General features: G+C 38.1%; 1 long non-coding RNA gene across 1 annotated transcript in view; it reads left to right on the top strand.

Annotated features, from left to right (window-relative positions):
- LOC123380187 overlaps positions 1–17,353 on the top strand; it is a 217,543-nt gene that overhangs the window by 142,312 nt on the left and 57,878 nt on the right. Inside the window, exon 4 of the long non-coding RNA XR_006585661.1 lies at positions 13,496–13,629. This is a non-coding gene — a long non-coding RNA (uncharacterized LOC123380187). The remainder of the gene's footprint in view (positions 1–13,495; positions 13,630–17,353) is intronic.

Raw genomic sequence — 17,353 nt, 5'->3', positions numbered from 1 at the left:
GGCAATAAATGGAAAAATAAGTCTGACTGAATATCCTACTTGGTGACATTGAGCAAGAATCTTTCTATGCTGGTTTCTTCACCCATATGATGGTCAACCTGGGGTCTCTCTAACTCCCCTGAGTCTTTTAGAATGTCAGGGGAATTTGAAAGCTTTATTGCATTTAAAATAAAGTTTAGGGGTACATGGGTGGCTCAGTTGGTTGAGCATATGACTCCTGCTTTCAGCTGGGGTCATGATCCGGGGGTCGTGGGATTGAGATACTGTCGGGTTTGTACTGAGCATGGAGCCTGCTTGGGATTTTCTCTCTCTCTCTCTCTCTCTCTCTCTCTCTCTCTCTCTCTCTTTCAGCCCCCCTCCCCTACTCACACACACTCTCTCTAAAAATAAAATTAAATAAAGTTTAATTGAAATCAATTATGTCCTCCTTGATTAGGGCACATGGTCTGCATAAAACTGTCTCTTTACTTTTTATGGAAAAAACTGCAGCTTAATGTGGCACCACAAGTTGCCGTGTGTTGAGCAGGTATTCTGATTGAAAGTCATTATATGTGTTAAATTATTTAATTAACAAATATAATTTGGTAGATACAGTCTTTTAAGGCAAAAGACATTAGGGGGCAGGGGGAAGGAAGCACTACACTTTGAAGGGTCAAAGATGGGAACTCATGCCCTGGGTCATCTCTAAAGTATTTCCTGTTCCAAGATTCTAGGTCAGGGATTGGTGAACTTTTTCTGCAAAATGGTCACCCAGTAAATATTTTAGACTCTATGAGTCAAAAGATCTCTGTCACTACTCAGTTTTGCTATTATAGCAAAATATATATGAAAGCAGCCATAGACAATATATAGGTGAACAGATTTGTCTGTGTTCTCATAAAACTTTATTGGAAAAAATAAGCAGTGGGTTAAATTTGGCCAGCAGGCAATAGCTTGCTGACCCCTGTATTTGGTGATCCCTGAAACTTATTCATCAAGGAAAAAAAAATACAGAGACAGAAGGAAAGAGAAGCAGGAGGGAACCTTATGCCTAAGTTTTCTATGCCAGGTGCATTGATGAAATGACATCAGAGGAATTGAGTTTTTAATAAAAATTTTGAATAATGAAACAGGCATCCCTCTTATCAGTTCAGATGGAAGAATGAACAATGGAGGTCATATCAACCCCAGGCACAATCAGACTGGCCAAGAAACATGTAGGCCTAGGTTCGAGGGATAAGAATGTTTGCTTACCATTCAAAGAAACCTGTAGGACAAAGAGTTAACCAGTACTACCCTAGAGATATAATCACCAGATGTACCTAATGAATTCTTTAACATAAACAATAAAGGTATGTATATTTTTTTAAGATTCTAAGTCTCTTGAGATGGAAAAGACCTCTGGGGACCAGATGTAGTGGCACCAGAACACCTGCTAGCATGACCTCATGGCCCACCAATCGATGGTGTCTCCAATCAATGGGCCTCCAATCAATGGTGGGCCTCTAATCAACGGTGGGCCTCCAATCAATGGTGTCTCCAATCAATGGGCCTCCAATCAATGGTGGGCCTCTAATCAATGGTGGGCCTCTAATCAATGGTATCTCGAATCAGTGGTGTCTCCAATCAATGGGACTCCAATAAATGGCGGGCCTCCAGTCAATGGTGCCCACCTTCTCAGGAGACTTTTGCCTCAAATTTTTCCCATAAAAACCCTCACTCGCAAGCCATCAGGGAGTTGGAGATTTTAGAGCATTAGCTCCCCTTTCTCCTGCGCATTAACCCAACAAATAGCCTATCTTTCTTCACTGCAAAAGCTCAGTGCAAGTTTTTATTGACTTGCCATGAATCAGGCAGACAAACTCTCCGTTGGGTTGGTTACAATAACTGATGTCCTGTTCCCACAGTGTCAAGCCTCGGTTCATAATAGCCAACACTGAGCGCAATAGCCGGATGCAGCATAGGTTGTAGCAGCTTCACACCCAAAAACATGCTGCAGGGCTCTGAGCTTAGCTCTCCTTTTGAGATTCTTAAATGGGGCAAATAGAGGACTCAGTACTGTGGATAGAAAGTCCCAGAAGACAGTTTTGTTTTGTATGGCAGAAGCTCCTAGTTCTCATCTTTCCAGAACAAATATCCAGAACAAATTTCCAGAACAAATACCCATGTTCTGCTCTTTCATTTTCCCTAGAGCTTCTCATTTGTAGCTGCAGTTGGGTCTGCCTGGATTAAGTATTTATTTTCTGGCTTTGGAAGCTGGTTATGGTTTCATGGCTAAGGTTTGTCTCATGGGACATAAGCAGAAGCGTTGTGCATGACCTTAGGGAAATATTCTGGAAGGGAGATGGTGTGCTGTCCTTAGTCCTTTCTTCCTATCAGCTAAAATGCAGACAAGACGGCTGGAGTTTCACGTAAAGGGATTCTGAGGAGAAAGGGACGTGCTGAGGATGACAGAGTTGCAAATTGAAAGGAGCCTGGATCCCTGATGATTTTGTGAGAAAGAAATCAATGTCTAGTTTTTAAAGAACATCCTTCTTTTAGTTTTTAAACAATCTCAATTGTATGAATTTGAAATAATGTTGCCTGTCAAACCTACCTTAGAGAATTCTTTCATGTATCAGATGAGGGAAAGGTGTTCCAAGAACCATGTAAACTTCAAAAGTGTAGCATATTGTTATTGTTACGAGTAGTAATAGCGATCATCTCCTTGGAATTAAAGATTCACATGGGGCACCTGGGTGGCTCAGTCCGTTAAGCATCCAACTTCAGCTCAGATCATAATCTCACAGTTCGTGGGTTCAAGTCCCACCTTGGGCTCTGTGCTGACAGCTCAGAGCCTGGAGTCTGCTTCAGATTCTGTCTCCCTCTCTCTTTGTTCCTCCCCCACCTGTGCTCTCTCTGTCTCTCAAAAATAAGTGAACATTTTTTTTTAATTTAAAAAAAAAGATTCACAATGACATGAAACTTGTTTTGTGACGTTATTACTATACATTTTTAAACATAATATTAAAAATGAAACCTTCCTAGACAATAGTAGATAGAAATAAAACTAACTTGCATATGTCGAGCGCTTTCTCTGTATCAGGCACTATGCCAATTTTCATGATTGTATGGTCACATCCTCACAACACTAGTTGTCCTTCATTACAACAAAATTGAAGCTTAGAGAAGTTAGCGGCTTGCCCAAGATAGGAGTCAGTGGTGGTAATAAGCGGGACTCCTGAATTTAAACCAAATGTAGGCTGACTCCAGAATTCAAGGCTTTATCCAAACTGCCTTCTTGCCTCTCCACTTTTAAAGCTGAAATTTAATTTAATTTAATTTAATTTAGTTTCATTTAATTTAATTAACTTGAGCTAATTAACTTAATTGTTAGGAAATCATGGGGTTGGTCAGTGGTGATACTTAGAAAAATAATTGTTAGTTCAGTAGGAGCAAAAAGTTCAGAAACGTGGCTGTCTATGATAATGGTGCCTCAAATCTGGATGAGCTGGGCCATTCCGGGTGGGGGCAGGCATGGAGATGGGGTGGGGTGGGGTGGGCTGCACGGAGGTTCTTGTCAAGGGCCTTGTTTTTGTTTAGGGTGGTGAGCCCAGCAAGCTTATTAAAGACTATTAGTTCAAAAGCTAACTAAAAGCAGACCTTGCCTTAAATGCAACAGTGATGACTATGTCATAAAGTAGGATTACGACTAATCCAAAATCTAATTCTCTGTACTTGGTGCCAGCAAAATAAATGGAAATAAAGAAAAGAGAGGGAATTAAATTTTTGAGTTAGTTTGAGAACATTCCTTTACCATTTTCAAAGCCTCTGAGGAGGCAATACTCTCTTTCCCCCAGTGGGTGGCACCCTTCTTCTAGCTAAGCCATCCTGTCCTCTGCTCTCAGGAAATGCTTGCTTCAGAACTGACCCAAGTTCCTCTCCTCCTTCTCAGTTTCACCTGACTCATCTTGGCTGAGGTCTAGTTGTTAGAGGTTGGAGTGGAGTATTTTCATGCAAATTATTCAAAGAGGTTTGAAGAGACTTTAGGAAACGACATGTGGGAAAATTCCAAATGGTCAGGTTTTAAAAGGGGGAAGAACTGAGGAGAAAAGGAGACCTGACCTGCCTGATGGACACAGATCAACAGTTTTGGAGACAGTAGGACCAAAACTTCCACTAGGATTGACTAAATGTAGGGCATGATGTGTGGTCTCTTCCACCTGGGAAACAGAACTCCTCATTCCTCACTAGCTCTGTGAGTTAGAAAAGGATAAACAATCTGGGTCTACATCTTTTTTTCTTTAAAATTAAGAGGCTTGAGCAGATAATATATATCTCTCTGTATATATATACATATATGTATGTATATATATACACATATATATGTATATACAGAGATATATAAATACATGTATACATGTATATATATATGTATATGCATATACATACACGTGTATGTGCGTGTGTATATATATATATATATATATATATATATATATGTATATGTATATACAGAGAGAGAGAAAGATGGAGATTCTTGAAGTACTTTGGCTCACTAAATTATAAACCAAGTTTATGTAAAATTATTCTTACTTTGCAAATTATTCTTACTTTTTTGTTGAATGTTAAATACTATTAAGGATGACTGAATGTCATAAGAAGGTAAAGTGTTTGTTTCAGAAGTTTATACTGTACCCATCTTCTCTAAGTAGCTTGCTACATATATGAAGGGAATGCATGTTCACAAATTGCTCTTTGTCAGACGGGGTTCCCCTAGACTCTGACACACCTTACCCCTGCTTTCTGTTTGTGCTCTGCTTGTTCATCTAACTCTTCTCAGCCTTATATCCCTCTTGAAAATATTGCAAATGTGAGTTCCTGATCGGTCACCTCGCTTAAAGGAAAATGATTGAACGTAAATCATGGTCCATTTGTTTCACTCCTTATTCTCATTTTGTGAGATTCCTCTGTGAGTTGGGGTGGGGAGGCTGGAAGTGAGGTTAAGGGTGCAGGATACTTGCATTAAAAAAAAAAGAAGAAGTGTTTTTGTCTTAAATTTTGCAGCTGGTTTGGCTTTTGGTGGCCACAGGTTAATCGAAAATACATGCCTTTAAAACTCAAAATGAGCAACATAAATTTAAGATTAGTACTTAGCACTCGTCACTTCTTGTTTTCCCAATAACTCTGCAATATGGATTATGGCTGTCTTTATTTTACAAATGAGGGAACTGAGGCTTACTGAGTTACATAAGGTGCCTCTGGTTGCACCACTAGTGACTGGCTGAGCTGGAGTTATGGCCAGACCTATTGGCTGCAGGGTGGGCCCACCGTGGCTCTGTCCTCTTGAAGTTTATCCATAAAATGCCGTGCCCATTGGATCAGTGTTCAGAAAGAGAAGACATCTAAGTACTGTCTGCAATGAAACTTCAGCTTCCAAACCATCATATCAAAGAATTTGGGAAAGAAAAACTTACTTTTGTTGCTGAGTTTTAAGCAATGTAAGTTTTACAGTGATTTGTATCACTTATTTGATTAATATCCTTACTTGGTTTCCCCACACAGTTAATGGTAGTTTCTTGAAGCATTTGGTTGAATTTAGTGGTGCGATTATGGAAAAGAATCACTTCTCATGTCTCGTTGATATTAACGTGGGAGTGAATTCACTGTAACCGTGAAAAATTCTGAAGCTAAAGGGCATCCTAAGAGAATTAAATCAACCCTGGCTTGGCCTCTTAACTACTTTTGATCTTTAACGATAATTTATCCAGGAGTAAGAACACATATACCGTACTTATTTCAAGCAGTAAAGAATCAAATTAGTGGTATTAAAATGGCTCAAAACTTTTGTTTAAGTTCTAAGATGGATTTTAAAATTTAATTTTAACCCTAATCACCTAATTGCATTTTATAAAATGTTTATTTATTTATTTTGAGAAGTTGGGGGGGGGGCACAGAGAGAGAGAGAATACCAAGCTGGCTCCATGCTGTCAGCACAGAGCCCGGTGCGGGACTTGATCCTACGAACCTCGAGATCATGAACTGAGCCAAAATCAAGAGGTTGGACACTTAACTGACTGGGTCACCTAGGTGCCCCTAATTGCTTTTAACTTTCTTTTCTGATTTGTATTTTTTCCTCATTTTGAACTCTAATTTCTCAAGGGATGAACTTAGACATACATCAGCAGTGTTCGAGTGTATCTGTATCAGTTCATTGGGCAACATTTCTAATGTAAAATGGCACATGATAGTGCCCAGAAGATATGGATTGCTTTCATCAGTGCTAAAATTGCCAAACTATATATACATAGGAATCAAGTGGGATTTGCCTTTAGCTTCCCAGATTTCCTCACATGATCTAATTTTTAAGATTGATGCCATGTTTCATTTATTGAACTTTGTCATTACTTGAGAAATAAGGGTTTAGTAAATAAAGAGAATAAACATCTCAACTGCACAACACAATTTGTCTCTGGAACCATTGCAAAATGGCCAATTCTAAAAGTGTCCCTGCTAGAATATTTTAAAAGCCAAGATAAATTTTATGACTTGAATGCCAACTGTGAATATATGAACTAGATAAAGTTCAAGGCACCTTTGAGGCATAGGTAAAACCATCACATCAATTCTACAGTTGAAACTGCTAGAAAAACTGAAGTTTGTTAAGGATGCCAGTGGACTTTCTTCAGGAATCCCTGCTAATCACAAAGAGAAGGGCACAGAGGACCTAAAGTGTGGCCTTAATCTAGTGAAAACAGCTGTGTCCTTCCTCGTGTCCCTTCTCTAGGGTCCCTGCCACCCGCACGCAGTTGCTAGTGTTTCGATACTGACTTGGAACGCAAGAGCAATAGACTTGGAGGAGAAGCTACAGATTCTCTTATGAAATGATTTGATTTACAGATGAGGAAAACTGACAAGATAGATGTTGGTGCACATAACAAGTAAGACATATGTGATGCATTCAATGAAATGTGAAGGACAGGCTGCTATAGGAACACATGACCGCGAGAACTCACATACCTGGAGAGGCAGAGAAAGACTCTGAGATGAATAAGCCAAAACCAAGGACTGACCAGGTATTACCTGATAATGCCTACATATCTACCATCTCATTCCCCAAAGTTATTTCTCTGTGTGCCGTCAGACTCTTCCCCATCATCCCCAACATAATGATGGCGCAGGAATGAGAGAAATCACATCCTTTGCTAAGGACTAACATTTATTCTTCACTCTTTATTCTTGATTTGGTTGATTTGGCCTGTGTGCTTTTTGTTTTTGTTTGTTTTAAAGTTTATTTATTTATTTTGAAAGAGAGAGAGTGAGGAGGGGCAAAGAGAAAGGAAGAAAGAGAGAATCCCAAGCAGGCTCTGCACTGTCAGTGCTGAGCCGGAAGCAGGGCTCAAACTCAGGAAACCGTGAGATCATGACCTGAGCCAAAACCGAGAGTCAGACACTTAACTGACTGAGCTACCCAGGCACCCTTGGTTTGTGCTTTGTTAAAAAGTAGAATCTTGGGGCGCCTGGGTGGCTCAGTCGGTTAAGCATCCGACTTCAGCTCAGATCACGATTTCACTGTCCGTGGGTTCGAGCCCTGCGTCGGGCTCTGTGCTGACTGCTCAGAGCCTGGAGCCTCTTTTGGATTCTGTGTCTCCCTCTCTCTGTGACCCTCCCCCGTTCATGCTCTGTCTCTCTCTGTCTCAAAAATAAATAAATGTTAAAAAAATTTTTTTTAAAAAAGTAGAATCTTAGAACATTATTTTTATTAATTAATTAATTTATTTACTTATTAGAGAATTATTTTTAAATATGGTGGATCTTCTGGTCACAGTTTTCATTAGCCTGCCATGAAACTGAAGGTTTGGAAAACAGATAAATACTTCCAACGATAAGCGATTAATACACAGTTGGGGCTGAGACAGAAGGAACACTTTACAAAATACTCAGAATATTTACTTAGTATGACTAAATAGTTAAACAACTAAAATTCAGAAAAGATGGGATTTTACATGACCTGGTAAGAATTAAAATTTCCTTTATAGGACACACCACACTAAAGAAACACATAGGCGAGAGCACACATACACAAATTCTCTCAATGGCTGTGTGTTTCTCATGAGGTTAGAATAGTGCTTTAGTAATAGAAATGTTTTAAACATTATGCTGTTAGAAATTTTTGTTTTGTAACAAAGTCAATACTCCTTAAACAGATACTTCCTGGACAGCCAGGGTCTAGGCATCCTGCCACACACTGAAAACAAAGGACACCATAAGGTAAGAGCAGTCCTGCTTGCAATATATCGTTACTATTTTACTCACACTCAAAGTGTTTTCACTGCTCTCAAAACTACTAGACATGATATTTTATTGCAAAGGTCCTTCAAAACATAATTGGAAAAATATAGCATATAAAATTTTGTCATCTACTTCACCTTAAGAGTGACATAAAATTCCCTCAAGTTCAACCAGGTATGGTTTTCCCTTGACCCATCCAGCCAGCCAGCACTCCACCGCCTTGCAATCACAGGAAAAACATGCATTATTTTCTAAATATTGACACTGAGCAGTGAAAAGCAGGAACTGTTTAAAAGAATTGTATAATTCTCAGCTTTTAAGTTTTTCAATAATTAAAATGAAACATTAAGGTACAAAAATGTTCTTAGTAACCGTACAAATTTTGAAGTGTTTATCTGTTTAAACAAATAGTGTTATGTGTCTCTTCACATTGATCTGCTTAGTAAAATGTTAAGTGTAAGTACACAGATAACCGAATCATGAGAAAGACCACCGAGGAACCGTAGAAGTACCCTTGAAACAGAAGCTAGGCTAGCCATGAAATGAAGACAAAACTATGACAATAGAGATGAACAAAGAACATTGAAGAAAACAAAGATTTAAAATGAGAAGAATAGGGGCGTCTGGGTGGCTCAGCCAGTTAAGTGTCCGACTTCGGCTCAGGTCATGGCCTCACGGTTCATGGGTTCGAGCCCCATGTCGGGCTCTGTATTAACAGCTTACAGCCTGGAGCCTGCTTCAGATTCTGCGTCTCCCTCTCTCTCTGCCCCTCCCCCACTCGCTCTCTGTCTCACCCTGTCTATCAAAACTAAATAAATATAATAAAAAAAAAGAAAATGAGAAGAATAAATGCTTCATGATTAATAAAACAGAAGTACTTGATACAAATAATCAGAAAGCTATAATCGGCTTGGAAGGGTGGAAGGCACACTGCGAAACCAGATATCAGAATTTGAGGCAAACATTGAACACAAGTGTGAATATAATACCATTTAAGAAAAAATATTAAGTTAAGCCAAGACTGTGTGTGGTACCCTGGAAAAGTTAGTTTCTCCATTATTCGTGCATGGATATAGTGGTCTACTAAATTGGAAAAACACAAACAAGACAAAAAGTTATACAAGGTAAAGCTTTAAAAATTAGGTATTATTACTGTGAATGTTTATAGTGAAATCAAAATGGGTAATTTAAGCCTTCGTGTAAAAAACACAAAACATTTTTATTTTGGGGAAGTGCATTTATGTATCCATTCCTTTAACTCCAAAGCCTACCCATCACAGTTATTTGTATTGTTAAAAGGAACTCTTCTGAAAAGCATTTAATAAGACAATGATAATGTCTGTCTTGTGCTCGGTCCTTGTAGATTCCGAGCTGAATGCCAAGCCCAAGTGAGCACACTGTCAATTACTTAAGCTTTACTCGATATCCGGAGAGAGGGACCAAAGGGCTGAGTGTGAGATCCGACTGATAGCTTATTCCCATGAGAGAACAATATTTTTGTAATTATGAAAAAGTCTCAATGGGGAAATCTTATTTTAAAGATGCTAACTACTCTTGGTGTGCTAGGGTGCCTACCCCCTAGAACACATTATAAAAATCGAAAATATGATGAATTTAAACAATTATTTTTTATATTAAAATCAAATTTCAAACATTATTTTTATATTGAACACAGAATGAAAATATGGTAAGCTAAGGTGAACTGTCTGATTTGAGTATTTATAAGAAAGTATGTTTAGAAAAAAAATAGTGAAGATGTCACTAGATGCCACCTTTGATAAAAAAAAGTTTTTCAAATGTGATAGAGGAAGGGATTAATCAAAATAAAAGAGATATTATGTATATCTCAAATTATGTATGTTACTTTATGTGGGAGGAGGTAATCAAAAGGATATGACCATCAGTTGACCTGGGTGCTGGACGGGGGCAATCGGAGGCTCCCCGCCCCCATCCAGTCCTTGGAATGTGTTATGCCCACCGTTCCCACAGGGGGAGCTGTTCCAAGGATGCTGCCTAGAGAGAGGACGGTGTTGTTGACACCAGCTGGACTGAACTCTGCAAAATTCTTGGAACCCAGACCCAGAGAGCCAAATATTTGTAAAAATACAAAATTCAGAGAAATTAAGTCGCTTATTATGAAGCTAAATGATTCAGAGAAATGCCTTTGTGACTTCCTTCACAAACTCAGCTGGATATAATGATTACAGGCTAGGGCAACAATCTATTTTAAAAAGAACAGCCCATGAGTACATCTGCTTTGAGTTCTTATTGATTTTCTAGGTAAGTGTTTACATAACAAATGACCTGATTACTCGCAAATGTCAACTTCATCTAGGACTCAAGTAGAAAAAAATAATAGTTGTACTACCGATGCAGAATGTACATTTCAGATTTGTACCTGATTTGGGCTTAATCCATCAAAAATCAGCTTCCTGTCTAAATTATCTGCCTTTTCAACCTATGCTTTTTTTGGACTGAGCATTCTAATCTTTATATTCCTAGTCTTTGTGTATCTTTCTATTCTTTATACATCTACAACCTCATTTCTGAGCTTGGTACATAGGCTGTAAGATAACAACATTATTTGTATCAAATTATGTCAAATATAAGTGATTATAGTTTATATTATCTGATACCTTCACCAGCCCCTTGAGATAGAGCAGATATCTTCAATTTGAATGTGAAGAAACTGAAGCAGAGAGAAGGTAAATGGTTTGTCTACAGTTAGATAATAAGAAAAATCAGTCCAAAAAGCAGATCATTTTATTCTAAATCCACAGCTCATATCATTGAAGTGATAACCTTGGAGAATCAGGTTATTTGTGGATCTGTGAAATGTCTGACATTCACTCATTATGTTTACTACTATTGTTGTCATTTATAACGCCACAGTTGGTTTTCACACTGTGGTTAAAATTTGAGGATTGAGGGGATCACAATAACTATGTGAAAAATATTTGTATAATTTGTAACCCTGATTTAAGTAGGTGCCATACTTGATTTTTACGGAACTTATTTAGGGTTTCCTTGAAAGAATCAGTGGGTTGGATGGGAACATTATAGTAATTTCATTTGTATACGATTCCATTATTTTTATAAGGCATATTGGATAAATTTGCAAGATAGATGCAGTTGAAGCAGGATTGTTAGGGAGTAAGGGTGAGACACAGAGACCAATGATATTTATATCATAAGCTCCTTTCATATGTAAGCTGATACACCTGTCTTTGTAGCCTTATATTGTATCTCTAAAATTTTTATTATGCTCCTTTATCAGTAAAAAGTACTTGAGTGTGTACCTCTTCAGCATGTTCCTATAGTAAATATATATTTGATTAAGTTATAATTTGTGTATGTATTTTAATTCTAATATGCTCTGTAAATTTTAAGTAAAAACGAAATGGAAAGTAAAAATAGTATGAGGAAATGATTTTAAATTAATTTTTAATTTTAGCTATTTGCAGTCACCACTTCTCCCCCACCAAAATAAAAACCAAAACAAAGGTGAATCCACACAGGTTAGTGGACTGGTTTTGGAGGGGAGAGGGGAGGTTAGGAATGTGATTAAATGTAAGTCAGTATATTTTCCCTTGATTTCTAGGTAATTCCTTGTGATACTTGGTACGACTGACTGTTATAGCTGAGGACCATCCCCACAAATGTATGCAAACTCAAATAAAACAAATGCATCTTGTTTTATTGGCTATGTTTGCTAAGTCACAATGCTATTTTTAAATGTCAGGCACAAATTAAGTAAAGGGTTTGTTTGGTAATTTGAGTAGTAAATTTATATAATCCTCAAGGTCAACTGATTATTCATACAAAACAATTGGATTTATACAATTTTAATAAATGAGGTCAAAATCCACTGAAACCCTTCATTTGAAAAAAATCCGAAAAGCCAGAAAATTTTATATCCAGGTGATTTTTTTCTAAAGATTTTTTACATTGCCCACATTAATTGCTTTCTGCATCAAAACCATATAATAACGGAAGCTTCTCCAAACATCCATTTTCAAAATACTTTTTCCAAAGCAGAGATTTCTTAAGAAAAGTATCATTTCCTTTTTTTATGTTTATCAAATCTTATTTTATTTTATTATTTTTTTAATATAATTTATTGTCAAGTTGGCTAACATACAGTTTATACAGTGTGCTCCTGGCTTCGGGAGTAGATTCCCATGATTCATTGCTTATATACAACTCCCAGTGCTCATCCCGACAAATGCCCATCACCCGTTTTTCCCTCCCTCCCCCCTTCAACCCTCAGTTTGTTCTCTGTATTTAAGAGTCTCTTATGGTTTGCCTTCCTCCCTCTCTGTAACTAATTCTTCCCTTTCCTTTCCCCCGTGGTTTTCTGTTAAGTTTCTCAAGTTCCACATATGAATGAAAACATATGATACCTGTCTCTCTGACTGACTTATTTCACTTAGCACAATACTCTCCAGTTCCATCCACGTTGCTACAAATGGCAGGATTTCATCTTTCTCATTGCCAACTAGTATTCCATTGTATATATAAACTATATCTTCTTCAGTATTATTTCGCTAATCATTTAAAAATTGTCTTCTTTACAATAAAGAGATCAAAGAAGTTCTCTTGATTTTTTTCCCCCAGATACACCCCTATGACATCATCTCATGGGCTTATTACTCTTGACACCCTCCCTCCCATTGAGGCTAACAAAGACCTGAGAAGTCAGTGCTGCCATTTGGGGGTTGATCATTTGGGCTTATATGTGCAATATTATGTTCAATTCCCCGTTTCTTAGAAGGATATTTTATAGACTTTTCCCATCTTTAAAATGAGGATTACTTTAATTAAAATCACATAGTAAAATCCACTTCACTTACTTCTCCAAATGCTCTAGGAATTTCCACTTTTCCTTCAGGGTAATTCCCCCCCTTAAGTTACAGAGGTCTGAGTGAGCCTGATGGCAACAAGCTCTACATTAACATTAGCTGAGCTTGGGGGCGCCTGGGTGGCTCACTCGATTTAGCACCCAACTTCGGCTCAGGTCATGATCTCATGGTTCGTGGGTTCGAGCCCCACATCAGGCTCTGTGCTGACAGGTCAGAGCCTGGAGCCTGCTTCAGATTCTGTGCCTCCCTCTCTCTATGCCTCTCTCTCTCTCTCTCTCAAAAATAAACATTTAAAAAATATATTAGCTGAGCTTTATTTTATTCTTTTTTTAATAAAAATCAAATACACACCGTGCTTCCAAAATTTGCTTCTTTTGTTCTAGTCTAATGGATGACCACATTCCACTGTGGAGGAAATGTGGATGAGATGAGCTATTGCAATGGACCATCCAGCATTTCAAATGCAGAAGCCTCCCAAATCAGATTATTCAAGCGTTGGAACAGCTCTTCAATTAAGGTATGAGTCTAGGGCTTATGAAACATCAGGTCCCAGGGCAACATTTTATGCCTCCACTCTGCTACCCTTTTGAGTCACCACAGGAGCTTTGGCAGCATTGGAGTTTGTCATTCCTCAGAGCCTAGCATAGTTTAATGACCTATTTTATCCTAGGATCATCTCTGTGTGAAAGCTGGAGAAAATGAGCTATGACTTTTCAAACATACTTACAGCGAGATAATGGCAATGCTGGTCCAAAAGGCGTTAACAGACGGGACTGCTGACTTCATTTAGTCCTCTGACCATTAGACCAGGCTAATTAGTGCCTAAAGTCATCACAGCTTTCTGTCAAAGTGAACTTTATTTGAACCTGTTTCAAAGTAAACACACCAGGGGTTGACATGGATGCATAAAATTTTGATAATTTAGACATTAAGAAGAGCCAGATGTCCTCTTATTAAATACATACTTCATATGCTGAGTGCAATGAGCAGTACAAGAGGTGAGCAGGGGTGGAAAGCGTTCAAAACTGCAGCAGTAACAGTGTGGTTGGTGGTGCAGCATTTTTAGTTCTTGGATTTGACTGCAGCCTTTGATTCTGGAAATTGAAATTCTTTTGCGCCAAAGTATTAGATACACAGTAAAACCTTGGATTGCGAGTAACTCATTCTGCGAGTGTTCCACACAACAAGCAAGCATTTCTAATAAATTTTAACTTGATAAACAAGCGATGTCTTGCAATACGAGTCGTACGTGACACCGCACGTCACAGGATCACAATTGAGCCAGTGGTTCTTCCCCCCCCCCCAACTCTCTCACTCACTGTGGGATTGTGGGTGATCATCTCCCACGTTCAGATGCTTAGTGTCAGGCTGCATCGTTTGGCAGAAATCAGTGATTTTTCAGAATGTTGGAAGGTGCCCATAATTAGTGTATTGGTGTATTTTTTTGTCACTTCAAAGCACCTATGGACGGTCCTTCACTTTTCCGTTCAAGAGTAAGCTTATGAATGCTTTGCTTCATTCTAGGTCAGTGGATAGGTTTCTTGTTAAAGTTGCAAGAAAGGAAAAGATTCCAGAGAGCAGTGTTTCTGTTAGTGATAGTGAAAGTCATCCTACACAATAAGCCTTCTCTCTTTTGTCCCCCTCACAACAGACATGAAGATTTTCAAAGATAAGTGCAGGTTCATTTGTTTATTTTTCTTTATATTTTGTATTATATTACAATATTGTAATCACTTTCATATGAATATTTTTGGGTTGTGGAACGAATCATCTGAATTTCTATTATTTCTTATGGGGAAATTCGCTTTGATATACAAGTGCTTTGGATTACAAGGATTTTCTGGAATGAATTATGCTCGCGAACCAAGGTTTTACTATATATATGTCTCAGAAGAAGGTCTTGGACATGGCATAGTCATAAGATGGAAGGACACTGTGTCCTTGAGTCAGCCAGTAGAAGATTCCCCAGTAAACACCCCATTGGACTATGATGGACCCCATATAGATGTCCAGTGGATTGTGGTAGGCCCCTGAGAGTTGTCTGATTAAGCAGCAGGATGTTATGCTAGTTGATGTGATATATCTTGTCCTCCTCCCCTTTTCCTCCTTGAATGTGTACCAGGTCAGTATCATGTACAAGAGACGAAAATGGTCAATTGTGTTAAAGAAATGGGAGATACTATCCTTGAGCGGTAACTTGGCAAATCATAAAGTGAAGAGCAACCCTAAGTAGAGTAGGATAATTCCTCTAAAGAGAGATCTGGCTTTTTTATTATAAAACTACTTTGAATTTATAAAATAGATTTTTTTATGTAGAGTAATATGAAGGAAAAAAAAGCCCTTCTCTTCCCTTTTCCAAAAATGCCCTTTCATCTTCGGTTCAATATGGTATACAAAAGCCCTTTGCCTTAAGAGATTATCTTCAGAAGTCTAAAATACTGCATATTTTATAGTTCATTTATACCATTAACATGCCACTTTGGGAGGCCATAGTAGGATACCTAAATGTATCTAAATCCTCCAGTAGGATTTCTCCTCATTAATATCCACATAAAAATCTTGAACTTCCAGTCTACACTTTGTGAGATGTGTCCACCTCTCCCGAGTCTCTGGAATCTCACAGGATTATATCACTGTGTTTATTCCTCAATCCATATTTTCAATAATGCTGAATTACTTACTGCTCATGCCCATTGTTGATTCATTTCTTTGATTGTCTTCTTTCCTTCACACTACTCTCAATGCCATTCTTCCCTCTTCTCATCCTCAATTCCTCAAAACGATAATGTAGATGTTTTGAATGAATCAGACTTTGAAAGCCATGATACCTTGCCTTGTGGTCACATGGGTGGGAACTTCACTTTTGATAAACGGAGACAACAGTCACTTTGCATCCTTATATAAGTCCAAACGACAAAATGAAACAAATAGCAACAACAGCAGCAACGAGATTCCTGATCGAACTCTAGTCTTCCAAAGAAATGAAAACTCTTAACATTTCTTTGAAGTTGCTGACTCTCTAACACAAGCAGCTTCATTCCTGAAGTTTGCAGTGCTGTCCCTGATGAGATGAAGACATTCGTGGATATGACACTCATGTGAGAAGATCGTTGTTTTCCATTATGAACGGATGAGGTCTAAATGTGGTAATATGGTGAACCTTTAAAAATTTTATCAGGAAGTCCTTGTTTTATTTTTATTTGGTGAGCCGGTTTCCCAAAGTCTAGATCCTTTGTCATCCTTCTTTGCAAATAATTTCCTTTTCCAAATCTCTGAGTATTAGAAAATAGGGAAAGCTTTTCACAAATTTAAGTTAACATGTTTTTCTTCTCCTCTCTGACCAGGAGCACATATTTTCTAAAATGCCTGTGATGGCTGAGCCTACAAACATAACTTGAAAGATATTTGTGAAGCCATTTTATGTGAATAGATTTATGTTAGTTGAAATCAGAAAGTAATTTTCTTTCTTAAAACTCAGAGCTGAATCCAGCATGCTGTCACCTACTAGAGTAGCAGAAATGTTAATACAAGATGATTATCATATACAAATGAATAAAATAAAGCAACCACTCAGAATTTTTTGTATTTTGTCTCTCAGTGTAATTTGGCCTGAAGCCTTAGCATTATGGCAACTTTTCTCATGATCTTAAATGAGTGTTTGCTGTAGAAATAGGCCATATGGTACTCTAGTAATGAAGAAACAGAAAACCAGGCTGTGATCTCAGGCTCATGAACATGAAGACAGTTCCTGGAAGCTTCTATTTTTTTTGTAGCCCTGATTGGGCTCCCAGTTATACACGAACAGAAACAGAATTTTCCAAATGAAGACAAGTGCACACTGCTGGATTGTTGGGGCCTGTCATCTATTGTGCATTTGTTTTTCATTATTTTAGAGTCTCCATTTCAGACAGGCTGCCTTAACTTCATTTTCATTTGCAAAGATTACTACATTAAAAGCAGCAGTTCTATTAAGGCAAATGTGCAAAAAAGTTATCTTTTTTCACAGGGAAGGGGCCGGAGGAAGGGGTCCTATACCTCCAAAAAACTAACCATTGGATCTTGGCTCCTTCCAGAAAAGAGGCAGGGATGCCACAACAAGAAAAGGAGGCATTGCCATGTAGTAACGGTGACAAACAAACTGGTACAGGGTTCCTTGTGGGATGATGTATTTATTCAGTTGAGCATTTTCTTCACCCTTCATGCTTTTCTTGTCCATCCAAAGAAAGATAGAATCAACTCTA

This window comes from Felis catus, chromosome A1 (genome assembly GCF_018350175.1).
Source record: "Felis catus isolate Fca126 chromosome A1, F.catus_Fca126_mat1.0, whole genome shotgun sequence".
Classification (NCBI taxonomy): Eukaryota; Metazoa; Chordata; class Mammalia; order Carnivora; family Felidae; genus Felis; species Felis catus.
The sequence above is the reverse complement of the archived record's forward strand: the minus strand, read 5'-3'. Positions and strand labels throughout refer to the sequence as shown.